Source organism: Centruroides vittatus, unplaced genomic scaffold (genome assembly GCF_030686945.1).
Source record: "Centruroides vittatus isolate TY-2023 unplaced genomic scaffold, ASM3068694v2 contig_790, whole genome shotgun sequence".
NCBI lineage: Eukaryota > Metazoa > Arthropoda > Arachnida > Scorpiones > Buthidae > Centruroides > Centruroides vittatus.
In genome coordinates, this window is record NW_027122510.1 from 660,122 (window position 1) to 673,944 (window position 13,823).

Genomic DNA, 13,823 nt, shown 5'->3' on the forward strand with positions numbered 1-13,823 from the left:
ATAATTCATCAATATTCTCTCATTTTTGGGCAGTAGTTATTGTGTTAAAATGTTTCTTTGTTAGAGCATAAAAGGATATTCAAGCTCGCACATTGGCAGGTTTCTCTGTCATATTCAATAACACAAGCCATAAAACACAAGAACAAATCTGAAATTATCAAGAATCATTTTTAAAATTGCACTCTGTTACTATAGACACATACTGTGACCATTGTTATGTCACAGCTGATCCTTAGTACTGCATTTTAAAGCATCCAATATTGATCTTGAATTTAAGGTACAATAGAGTTGTTTAGAAGTTGTGGGTAAATTTAAGAACAGAAGAGAGATTGTCAATTATAACCCCACAGAGATTTATAAAACCGCGCCGTTTATACCGTTCATTGCATACGTTACCGAGTCGAAACAATTTACATTTTACGAAAAATTGGAAATTCAGTTTACTTAATAGAAACTCGGATTGTGGCTCTATATTTATGCATGTTTCAAAAGCTTAATTATCATTTTCTAATTAAATTATGTGTTACTTTTTATTTGAAATGGTTTCTAAACTTTAGAATTCACTCTATATTTTATGAACGAAACTGTAACATAATCACATAAATAAGGAAAACTATTTAATTTCCCAACCCTTAGTTAATTTTTTGTTTTCGTTCCTAGCATTCTTCAACCATGTTAGATCGAGAGATATATGTCGTCAATTTTTAGAGTCTTAATGACTTCGAAAAAATAAACAAAATAATTGTATAGAAATGGTTATGGACACGATAATAATGCATTAACCAGTTTAAAAATACGTCGATACACATAAATATACTTGATGGTTTCATTGAATTATTTGGGGAAAACCAGTGAATGAATGTAAATTTTCGGCGTGAGATTTTTTGTGAAAGGACTATAATCATGATAATGGTTTCACTTAAGAGCTTTTTTTTTTTTTTTTTTTTTTTTTTTTTTTAAGAACTTGACAAATGTTTTTATTTATAACAAATAAGAAATAATTGTGTAAATATATATAGTTCATGATCACTCACTTCGGAATAACTGGGAGTGGTTATCTAGTTTGAAAGCAAGAAGTTATTTATCTGAATTAGAAATGTAATTTTTCTATATCAGAACAATTATTTTTTATTTTTGAAACTGAATTTGATAGATTCTGGTATTACGAGAAACAATATATATAAATAAATAACGATAAAGTGATATTTTGGAATGAAATTTAGATGTACTTATTCCTTATTTTTTAAGATGTACTTATCATTATATGCTTAGTCAATAAAGTGGATGTTATTTGAATTATGGCTAATTTGTTTGTTTTTATTGCTATGATTAGCAGTTACAGTAGATGCTTGATTATCCGACTTACGACTGGACTCGCAAACGTTTTGCGAGAGCGTAAGGTTATTGATATCTTTTGTCTCGTATTCACAGAACACGCAATATTTACGACAAGTAGGATGACATTGCTAATGGCTAATTCTGTATTAATATCGTCAATTGAAAAAAGCATTTTCAGAATTTTCTTGCTTCCGGCATGCATTGACAATGCCTTCTGAGAAAAAGGTAAACTGAATTTTATTTGTTAAAATTAAAATGTCTTGTAGGTGGTCGGGATGTAGCCATGTGAGATAGCATTTACCACACTAATGTTCTTTACCCTTCACTCTCTGCTGTCCATACGAGTTTAAAAATAAACAGTGTTTAAACAATTACGAATAGTCGACCACTGGCTGAAAAGGGAAAACAGCCACATAACGCTCAAATACTAGGCTACACAAACCATGAGGTAAGGAATAATTTCCTCATTCAACCATTTCGTCTTTTATTGAACATTACCATGCACGAAACTACCATGACAACATGGAAGTTCTTGCAAATAATGTGTTACTAGTGATCTTAGGCTACTGTAAAAACCCAACAGATTGTATATCTACCTAAGTTTATGCAAGCTATCAGCCATGCAGATGTCCCTCACTCAGAAAATTCTGGTTACATCCCTGAGTTGTATAGGAACAAGTAAGGTGACATAAAATAAACCATCACTTTAATAGTAAACTGTAAGACACCAATATAGAATGACAATCAGTTTGACTATTATATATTCAACTATCCTCTCTCCTGTTGCGTCCACTTATCTATTAGGTATTGTGGTATTTCTGAGACTATTTACAATATAACCTAAGATGTGCTTTGTGAATATGAGACTTCTTGTATATCGCAATTTAGAAATAATTTATGATGCAGTATGTTTTTGAATCCAGTTCCTAAACGGGATAAGTTATTGAATTAACAAAATTGTTAGATGAAGAAATGGAAAATGAGAAGAGAAACAATTTGAGCATTTAATGGAAGTGTGATATAATTGAATAAGCATGAAAGCAAGTTTATTAATAATTATTCAATTGAAAGAAGTGTTTTTGTTTTTTATTTACCACATTCTTTAGACTGTAAAATTATATTGAGGGAAATATAATTGGGACTATACAAAATAATACACATGTGCTTGACACAAAGTTGCGTGATTCATATTTACTGTATTTTGATGTCAGATAATTGAGATTCTACTGTATTATTGTATAATTATAATTTACAATTAGGATAATTTTAAATACTATTATGTACATTTAGCATTTTTTAAAATTTCTATTTTTAAGAAAGCTCATAACTTCAAAAGTAGGGAGAAAAATTGCAATAGTTGAGATTCTTCAACATAAGTATTTTATATTTAATAAAAATCATTTGTATGAAATAAATGAAACTATTAATTCTTTATCGTGTTTTCTGTCTTTCTTTCCTAATTTAGAATGAAATATTATCTTAGCAACATTAAATTTTACTATAATACGCTTCTTGTCTAGCCTTGGAATATACTTGTGAGCACTATAAAATGAGAATATTAAATTTGTTTTGCTGAAATGTATTACAAAGAATTAAAAAGGAATTATATAGACATATTGATAAAGTTTGGTAAATGTTACCTATGGTTCCAAAATGGCGGCTCGTCCCTTATTTCAGCGAATAGAAGAAAGGAAACCGTGGGGATGCGCGCTCTAACCTAACCTAACCTAACCTATTCTAATAATTTTGCTGGCAATAATTATGGTAATTTATTAGAATAGATTAGAACGTGCATCTCCACCGTTTTCCTTCTTCTATTTTCTGGAATCAGAGACGAGCCGCCATTTTGGAACCATAGGTAACACTAATCAAACTTTATAATTGTTCTAGTCTTTTTTTAATATCTATTCTTATTTAAATAGTAGTGTCTCTGGTACAAATGAACAAGTTTTGAGAATATAATGTTACAAAAAGATTTTTTTTAATGTAATGACTTTATTTATTTCGTTCGTTACATTATAAGTCAAATGAACTACTTTGATCTACTGTACTTATGATCTATGGCTAATCTGATTTTGTTCCATTGTGTTCATATTAAATTAGTCATATGAATTTATACATTTTACATATAAATATATACAAGGTCTTCCAAAATGAATGCTATCATTTTAAATTAATGCAGTTATGTTGTTTATTATCTGAGAAGTATGTGATGTACACCAATCAATAGAGTAAATATCCAAATTTCATCTGTCATCTGTATAAGTACAAAAATCATTTTGTCTGCTTCCTCTAGAAGTGCCATAAACAAAAATGGGGACTTTGCAGCAGAGAAAACATTTTGTATTCTGCAGTTCACAAAGTGGAATCAGTCATGGTGGATCATTTTGAAATTATCATTCACAGACAATTCCAAAGTGATCCGTCGTGTAAGGGTCTTGTTCTTGCTGCGCAGTGTTGACTGATCCCGAGTCTGCAGACTGCCAAACACAAATGCCTTCTCTGTTGCAGAGTCGGCATTTTTGTTTAGTGCTTCCTAGAGGTAACAGATTAAAAAATTTTGAACGCACAGTGGTGTAGCGAACATAACTGGCACCCGGGGCACGACATTTTATTGGCGCCCCCTCCAGAAACACATATAGTTTGTCTTGGAGACCATTTGGGCGCTCCTCTACGAGTGGTGCCTGGTGCATGATACACCGTCTTGCACTCCCCTTGCCATGCCACTGTGAATGCAGATGGTAGACGAAATTCAAATCATTATTGATTGGTGTAAAATTCATACTTCTCAGGTAATAATTAACGCTATTATAATAATTTAAAATGATGATAATCTTTTCAAAAAACACTGTGTAAAACAAATATAAGAGAATTTGGAAACAAAACGTAAGTAAATCTATGATAAAATTTATCTATATTTGGTACATTAATGTTTTGTATGAATAAATGAAAATTTAGAAATGTATGTAAGTTTTCTTTAGTTTAATTATATAATTAATATATATGTGAAAATGATTAAAAAAAGTAAATATGTTAAAATAATAATAATGTTGAATATTTTGAAACAAATATTTTATAATTTGATAAAATGTTAAATATAGAAATTAACTTCAGAAACAGAAGTGAACAATGGTGGGTTCAGGTAAGAATTGGTCTTTTCATATTATCGGAAAGATAACTTTTTCTCTTCAGAAGTTTCAGTACAAAAAAAATTATACAACGTATAAGAAATAATCTGGGATTGGATCTTTGTGATTTATTTTTATTTTGATTATATGGAGCAGCAGGATGGCAAGGGCAGAGCCTTCCCTACTCAGATGCAACCCTCCGTATAAAATTTGTGGTGTTTTTACCTGTCCAGATTCAATCCCGTATCCCTCTTGGAGTCATAAGCTGCCATCCAATTGCTTGGCAATCCAGCTATCTGGTCAGTTATTGGTTATTTTAAGAGTCTTGGCTGGGAATTACTGTTACCTGAATGGTACTCCAGATTATTTAGAGTATGAGATGTGTTCAAAGCTTTTACCTTGCACATACTCAACAGACCTGGCTTAGCTACTGCTCATTGCAGCATTCCACAAAAGATTTGTAAAACATACTGTATGTATTCGTATAAGACAAGTGAATCCCTTCAACGTATCTAGTCCAAAAAATCAGTAATATTTTTTACATATTCATAATAAAGTTGATATAACAGAACAATTAAAATTATTCAACTTTAAAATTGAAAATATTAAGTTAAATAATAAATTGAAAACAAGGTAGATAATGCCTACATCATACTGTAAAAGGTATTTATGTTAATAGAGGTGATTATATGAAATTATACAAAATTAAAATTGCTGTGAAGAAAATGAATTACTGAATAATATAAATTCTGTTGGTATTTTTTCCACTTTTATAAAAGAAAATCTAAGTAGAAGTAGATAGCTTTTAAGGATGAATTAAAACTTGTGAAATATTTTTAAAAAAGTTGATCTGTCAGAAATGGTTCCTTTATTGAAATCTAATGGCTGAATGTTGTTAACTAATAAATAATATGTAATTTTTTTCCTTCATAAAAGTATAAACTATAAATCAATCCTGCGTTTACGTAACTAGCAAAACTTTTAATGGTGAGGTTGAGGCCGAAGTTTTAAACGTGTACGTCGGACATTCGGCGCCGCTTTCCTGTAAGCCTAGAAGTTTGACAATGGCATTCGGACAGTCAGTGGAATCATGCTCGACATTCCAAATGCCATTGTCAAACTTCTAGGCTTACAGGAAAGCAGCGCCAAACGTCTGACGTACACGTTTAAAACTTCGGCCTCAACCTCGCTAATATTTTTGAACAGTTCTGGTTTTAAATTCAGCCATCTTCATGATATATTGGTTTATAATGGATCACAGTAAAATCATCTATAAGGTTTGTGAAAATAAATAAATTTCTCTGTAAATTATTTCAATAGATTAAATGAAAACATGTTAAAATTTTGAATTTATTTGATACTTTAACGGTAATTAATTAACAAATAGGTTTAATGATTAGAAATACCTCTAAGAAAAATATAAACAATAGTTTCTATTTATTTGCATGGAATTACATTGACCCATGCTACTAAAAATGTACTTGTTTTTATAATACCTACATAGGTTAATATGAATATTGAATGTTGAGAAGTTTTAAGTTGAAGAGGGGAACAGTTTTAAATCATAATTTTAGATCTGGGAAGAAAATCTTTGAATCCTCATTGTAGTTTCTTAATGATTCTGATTGTTTGAAAGTCCTCAAGAATAATGTATGGTGAATTGAATTACTTAAGTATTTAATGCAAAGGGACTCAAAGCAGTGAAAGAAAATAAAAAGATTTATCTTATTAAATCAATAATAATTATATTTCCTGAATTATATAAGACACATAAAGAAACATTTTATTTTATGCCACAGATATAAATTTTGCAGCTAAGCCACTTGTTACAGTAATAATTGAAATGTGTTGTTTTTTTATTCTTCTCTGTTTAACGTTTATGTATTATACTTCACTTATTCAGAAAAAAATTAATTTATGTGCTATACAATGTCAAAAGAGACTTTACAATAGAAAAGCAAGTTTTTGTTTATCTTTCGATAGTTCATTTAATAATCAACACTGACACATTAAGAAGCATCAGATTTTTATTATATAAAAATCCGATGCTTCTTAATTTCTTCCACACTATAAAATACATAAAAATAGAATTTACTTTCATCACGAATTATCAGGTCAGTTCATAAGTTGTGGGCATTTTTATGACCTTGAGAAAAATCTTGTTTTGCTGTTAAAAATGTCAGTCTAGTGTGATAATTTTTACATCCAAGTGTTAAATTGGATCTCATTCATATAATACTGTTCAGAATTGTGAACATTTCAGTTGTTTATTTTCGTTAAAACGGAAGTAAACGACAAATACAAAAGACATGTTTTATACTTTTTATTTTTAAGTGGTGAGAATGCTACAAATGCAGCCAAAAAAATAAATACTGTACATAATCAAATCGTAATTAGTGCAAGGACTGCGCAGAAGTGGTTTGAAAGATTTAGAAACAATGATTTTAGTGTGGAAGATAAGGCTCGTACCGGAAGATCCGTCGTCAAAATGTACAGTATTTATTTTTTTGGCTGCATTTGTAGCATTCTCATCACTTAAAAATAAAAAGTATAAAACATGTCTTTTGTATTTGTCGTTTACTTCTGTTTTAACGAAAATAAACAACTGAAATGTTCACAATTCTGAACAGTATTAGATGAATGAGATCCAATTTAACACTTGGATGTAAAAATTATCACACTAGACTGACATTTTTAACAGCAAAACAAGATTTTTCTCAAGGTCATAAAAATGCTCACGAACTTATGGACTGACCTGATACATAAATTGAAACCTTGCTGCTTGATAAGCCCCAGCTCGTAGAACGAATTAAGACTGAAATTACTTATTTTTCCTTATAAGAGTCTGCATGTAGTGGGCATGATGTTTTTAGCAAGCCCATTATGGGTTCAGGTGGACTCTCCCAAAAAATTCCTGGGGATTTTTGACCCATCTGGATACAACCCCATCACCAGAGTAGTAGGCTGCTGTCTTAACTGCTTGGCTGGCCAGTCAGCCATTTATGAGATTACTGATATAAGGACTATTCTTAGTGACATAAGAGTTTAATAAAAGACTGTTCTGAAAAGTTATTTCTGATGTACAGTACTTGTTCGTACATCAGAAATAACTTTTCAGAATAATATAATTTATGTAATATCAGTGGTGTTTCATAAAGATATTTCATTTTTAAAAAATTATCTAAATACAGTATCATAATTTTATATAATGCTAGCTACGTAAAAACTAATTACTGTTTCGTACTAAATTAGTGGATCAGCATGTACACTGATCCCCCATGTTTATGAATAACTGGGACCAATTAATCCTTCGTGAGCATCGAATTCTCAAACCTTCAGTTCCATTTTCAATGTTAAATTTATAATACATTCCAAAACTTTGTATTACTATTTTAAAAAGTTTCAGAAAAATGAATGGTTTTACTAAATATGCTATTCAATGGTTTACGGTGCTACAAAAGTTATTTTATTTAAGCCAAAAGAAAAAAATAAACAAAACAGTAACATAACTTTATGACAGACACTATACGAATGAGTGAGTGCAGCGATCTTTTAGCATTGTGCCTTCTTGAACATCCAGTTTTGTGCAGGTGTCAACTCCAGTTTACAGTAGCTCATAATCTTCCATATCCCAAAAGGTCAAACCTTTCACAAAAGTCGAAAATTTGGTGCATAAATTTTCGATTACAAATGATCAAATTCCTGAACACTGATGTCCATAAACATTGAGGGTGTAGTGTGTACTGATTTTGTTTACTGTTATAATCACTAAATCAGTGTTGAAAAATATATGGTAATGCATACATAAAAAGAACCTGCTGTACGAAGTAATTAAAAAATACAAAGAAAGATGACAAACTCCAGTAGAGGAGGAGAAAAGATACAAAGAAAATTATGTAATAATGAAAATTCTATGCACTCCACGTCAGAAAAATACACGAAAGACTGATTACAGGGGTTTATTTCAAATGATTGGATTAATTCCCGAATAAATGCAAGCTCAAGATCATTCCACTTAGTTACATTCATCTTGCATGTCACATCTGACTAATACTGTTACAATTTTATGTGAAACTTTGAATGTAAATAATTTCAGTTATTATTCTGGCCATTCTTAGCTTATAAATGAATCGAACAAAATGTTTAACCATATATTACTGTTCTTTATTTTAAGGTTTTTTGTTCTTTATCATTTAAGTTACAATTACACAATTACCTTCTATACATTCACACACAAAATAGGTATGCGTGAAAAACAAAAACGTGCTGTAACATTTTTAATCTAGTCCATAGATGATCAACAGGATTTAACTTATTATAATCAAATTATTTTAATATTACAAAAAAATCAAAATTAAGAACGAGCATTGCAAAATGGTTAACTTTTAAACGTGTACACGTCATCAACATAAATGTGAAGTAAGCAACACATTTTAAAAAATAAAATTGCAGAAATCTGTATTGTCCTGTTATGGTTAGTTAGTAAGAGTTTTCATGCTATAAGGAGAATTACTTTATCTTTTATTTGAGTATTTTTATCTTTTTTGCTCTCATTGCGTACTTGGTCAACCTGGGTATGCCTGGCTTTGTTCCATGACTACGTAGCCACTGCACTTGCAAATCAGGCTAGCACTGTGTTATTCTTAGTTATGCATGCATTATATCCATGTTTGAAGAGTCTCTGAGCAAAATTCATATTTGTGTAACCTAAAATAGGCTGTATCTATCTCCAGATTGCTGTTTCCAGCTGGTACCAGTTTTGAACTCCACTGGAATCGTGTTTTTATTGTTCCACATCACACAATAAATCATTGAGTTATGCTTATAAACTAGTCTCAAGTCACTCAAGACCAGAATGAGTGTTGTCCCAGAGTTTGAAAAAGAACTGAGGGGAGTAAATGAGTTAAAAGCCAAATACTTGACGTGGAAAATAACGCTAGGATTTATCAGCTTTGCCGAAACAAAACTGATACAGTGATGCCTTGTATTTTGAACTTAATTAATTCCAGGAGGTTGTTTGAAGTCTGAAGAAATTTTTCCCATAAGAAATAATGAAAAGTGAATTAATTTATTCCCTGATTTCAAACAATATCTATTTCAATAAACTTAAAACCTCAAATACATATTATTGAATGTAAAAGTAAGACAATTACATGCTGTAATAATAAATTAAAACCTAAAAATAATAAATAAAATATGTAAATAATGTGTAATAAAATGGAAATTACATTTACTGGTCGCACACTATTGACTTAAACATCTTAAAGATGGCTGCCAGGTCCACCGCAAGTGTACTGCTATCATGTTTCGTGATAAGTTTATTTTTAATTTCATTTGTCGATACTACAACCTTTCTTTTATATATTGTTTCTTCTATGCAGTTCTTGGATGCCATGGTTTAATAAGTAAATGTTACATTGGACCAAACAGAAAGTTTGTGTGCAATCTTAACTGCTGTCATTACTTAACATAGTTGTGTGATTCAATTGTAACAGTTGCAAAATGTAACACATTATTGCTAATGAGAGATTGTATTCTCTGTTTAGAAGCTTATTTTAAACTTTTTACTACATATTTTGTTTGAAATAAAATGAGTCCAAATGTCTTCAGATAAAAAGCATATCTGGCATGGTATTCTTTATGAATTTCGGAAAGGATATAACACTGTACAAAAAGTAAAAAAGGTTTGTAATGTGTACGGGGAAGATGCTCTGAATCTTCGAATATGTAAATGTGGTTTAAAAGGTTTTGTTCTGGAAATTTTGAACTAACAGATGAACAATGTATGGGGTATTCAAAATATGTTGACAAAGAAAAATTGTCAAAAACGAATGAAAAAACACAATATATATAACCAAACATACGAAAAAAAAAAAGTTCGAGAGGCAGGTTGCACATCACACATCAGCATAAACAGAGTAATATGGCGGAATTGCAGATGAGTTTCAGTGAGTGTGAGGTCTTTCGTTGTTCAAATGGCGTAAATTTATAACAACATTTGCAAGAACTTTGTTTCATCGTAATTTCACAATTTCTACGAAATTCCCAGAGAAAATTAATAGTTCACTTGGACAGTGAGTCAGTTCCCGGACTGTCCGGATGACAACTGGACGGGTGGTAACACTACTCTGGAGTGTGTAGGCATCTTTAAATCAACATGTCTTAAACTTTTTCCATTTATGACCCTCTCTTACCTGAGAAAATTTTGTGTGATCTCTGGTGGTATAGGTTTACAAATAAAATTATTTACTGATAACAAATCAAAACAATTCCTTGAAATATATATTTTCCCATTTATTAAAGACAAAAGCAAACTTGCATACAAGTGAGATGGATGTGCTTATTTATTTTTACACTAAGAACATCTAAAAACCTGCAAAAGTGCCATCCATTTTTATTCTTATTTAATCACTCTCATTTATTTTGACATAATAAATCTTGGCCGAATATTTGATTCTGCAGAATGCCGGCATCTTCAATGTTTTTCAGAGTTGATTGACATTTTGATTTTATAATTATTAACAATGAAAACATTGCATAATTTTTGTGACTCCACATTCTGTAATGCGACCCCAAGGGAAGTCACAACACCAAAAAAACTTCCGAAATTGCTATTTGTAAGCTGTAATATTACATTTACTGTAAAATATGAAGATAAAGATGCAATTCAAAACCATTGTAAATCTCAAGAAAATCAAATCAAATGTATTGAAAAAAATTTTGGATGAAATGGAATGAAATCTGCCAGCATAGCAGTAGGAATTTTAGTATACAAAAATCTCAAGAATTACTATTAAATGAATTGAGAGTCAATTTCTATGTATTTTCAGACATTTGTAATAAAGAAAATATAAAATTGTTTTCTCTGTGTTCAGTATTTCTCAAAAAATTAAAGAACTTTGTGTTATTGTTTTAAAATTTTATAAAGATGCAAATTAATTTCAGTAAAGGTGTAGCAAAGAAAATTTACTAAATATAATTCAGCTTTTAAAAACGTTACCAGCTACCGTGCCGATAATTCTGCCTTAATTTTGGCAAGCACCGATCAGTTTTTGTTGAACTAAAAAAATCTAAATGAAAATCTCTTAGCAAGAACACTGCAAAGCCATATTTTATTTACATAATGCAAGAAAATTTTTGCAAGTAATGACTTAATTATAAAAGTATATAATGAATTTTCGAGTTCATCTAAGAGACTAAAAACTTCAAAAGAAGTTTTTAAATTTGTAGATCTTGAATAAAAATTTACTGTATCGTCATGTTGTTCACTGGTTATTTCTTTTACTGATAATAGATTTATTGGTTTGAACTGATAGATAATAAAATATCATCAAATGTCAAAGAAAATAGTTAGAATTACATGTAAAGATTTCAGTGAAGACGGACAGAATTCTGTACTTTGTATATTACTACTATTTTTACAAAATTTTATGATTTTGTTTTAAATTTAGAAGTCAATGTAATTTGATACTCGTAAACTCATTCTATTATGGTAAACTTAAAGAAAACAAGATAAGCAAATATCCTTAGAACCATAAAACTTGTCTAAATGAATGGCTCTGGACCAACATTTGGATTTTGAAAAGCAAGTTGTATTTTTGTGAACTGGATTATAACTAACTGTGATAACTTTTTCAAAAAATTTGAAAAATAACTGCAAATATTCACATTTAGTGATTTATTAAATGAAATATTCTGTCAGTAAGTTGAATTAAATTTAAAAACTGGTATACTGTATGTCAGAGAACCAACTTTCCAGTGTTTCAAAATAGAATGCAATGTATATTATGTTGAATCTAGATCTGAAGTTAGACTGTAAATAAGTCTGAAAATGTTTGTCTGATCATTAAATGTTGTTGTCGGAAAGAAAAACGATCGTCTTTTTGATATTTGAAATTCAAGAAAGTTAATTTTAACTTGAAATGTGCAGAATTTTAGGAAGTAGTGAAAACTGACAAGAAGCTTTTATAACTGGTGGGCTGAAAATAAATTTATAATCAACTTCAAAGACACCTAAATCCAGTTACTAAAATAGTTTAATAAGTGAACTATTAGCGAGGTTGAGGCCGAAGGTTTAAATGCGAAAACGTGTACGTCAGACGTTCGGCGTCGCTTTCCTGTAAGCCTAGAAGTTTGGCAATGGCGTTTGGAATGTCGAGCATGATTCCACTGACTTTCCAAACACCATTGTCAAACTTCTAGGCTTACAGGAAAGCGGCGCTGAATGTCCGACATACACGTCTTTGCGTATAAAACTTCGGCCTCAACCTCGCTAATGTTTAAAGGCAGGTTTGTTTTAATTTCTTTATGTATTTTCTTTTACTTTAAGTATTCTTATGTTAAATATTTATCATTTTGTATATTCAGCATGTAATACAAATCAAATCATTCAAACGGGTGTGTTTTAAATTTGCTTTTGTTTTATTTTTCTGTTTGATCTTAAGAACCCAAGGGTGGCCTTGAAACAAGGTCAAAAATGGTACCCAATCAAAAATATCATTAAAAAATCATACTAACTTGCTTGTAAGTTGTTATTTAATTTATCTGACACAAAAAAGATACATATCCAAAGCTTTTATTTTTATTATACTATTTTATACATTATCAGGGAGAACTACAAAAGTCCACGCATGATGTGGCTCATAGATTGCACCTCTGTTATGTGATGATAAGAGTGTTTTTTAAACTTAATATTTGATTCAAGTGTTCAATAAATAAATACTTTTTGGCATTCTGAAATGTTTGTTTATTAAATTTGTTAAATGATGATGCTAGATTCATTGAGACATAACTTGGATAATTAATATATTTAATATGTATACAGGGTGTTCCATCAAGACTGCATAAACACTGTAAAGTGAGAATCCTTGCTCAGAGTACTTTTATGTACTCTGAGTGAGGATGACCCATAGCTTTTGAGAAAAATGAGGAAAAAAGTATAGAATCATATCCGGTTCATATAAAATAAGCTTTATTAGAAACATCAACATCGGTATTTGCATATGACATTATACTTACATAGGAAGATGCTCAAAATGACCATTGCACTTATTAAGGCACAAATGCATGTGCCATAGAATGGCTGACTGTACATGATCTTGGTTGCTCATCATACTGCATTTGTGGACAGTGCAATGCAGTCAGCCATTCTCTGGCATGCATTCCTCAATACGCGTGGTAGTCATTTTGAAGTGTTGCCAGTTATGCTATTCAAATCTCTGTTCAATCCTTGCTTCCAGATCAATTAATTTAAAAGATATAATCGTACTTGTATTAAATTTCACACAAGACGGCAACTTAATTGTCTTCTTTTACTGCGAATTATATCTAGCTATTTAATTAGCTAACTTATGGCTC

The 13,823-nt window shown here is 30.4% G+C and overlaps 1 protein-coding gene across 5 annotated transcripts in view; it reads left to right on the forward strand.

Moving 5' to 3' along the window:
• Positions 1–13,823, forward strand: part of larp (La related protein) — a 131,158-nt gene that overhangs the window by 84,379 nt on the left and 32,956 nt on the right. The window lies entirely within an intron of this gene.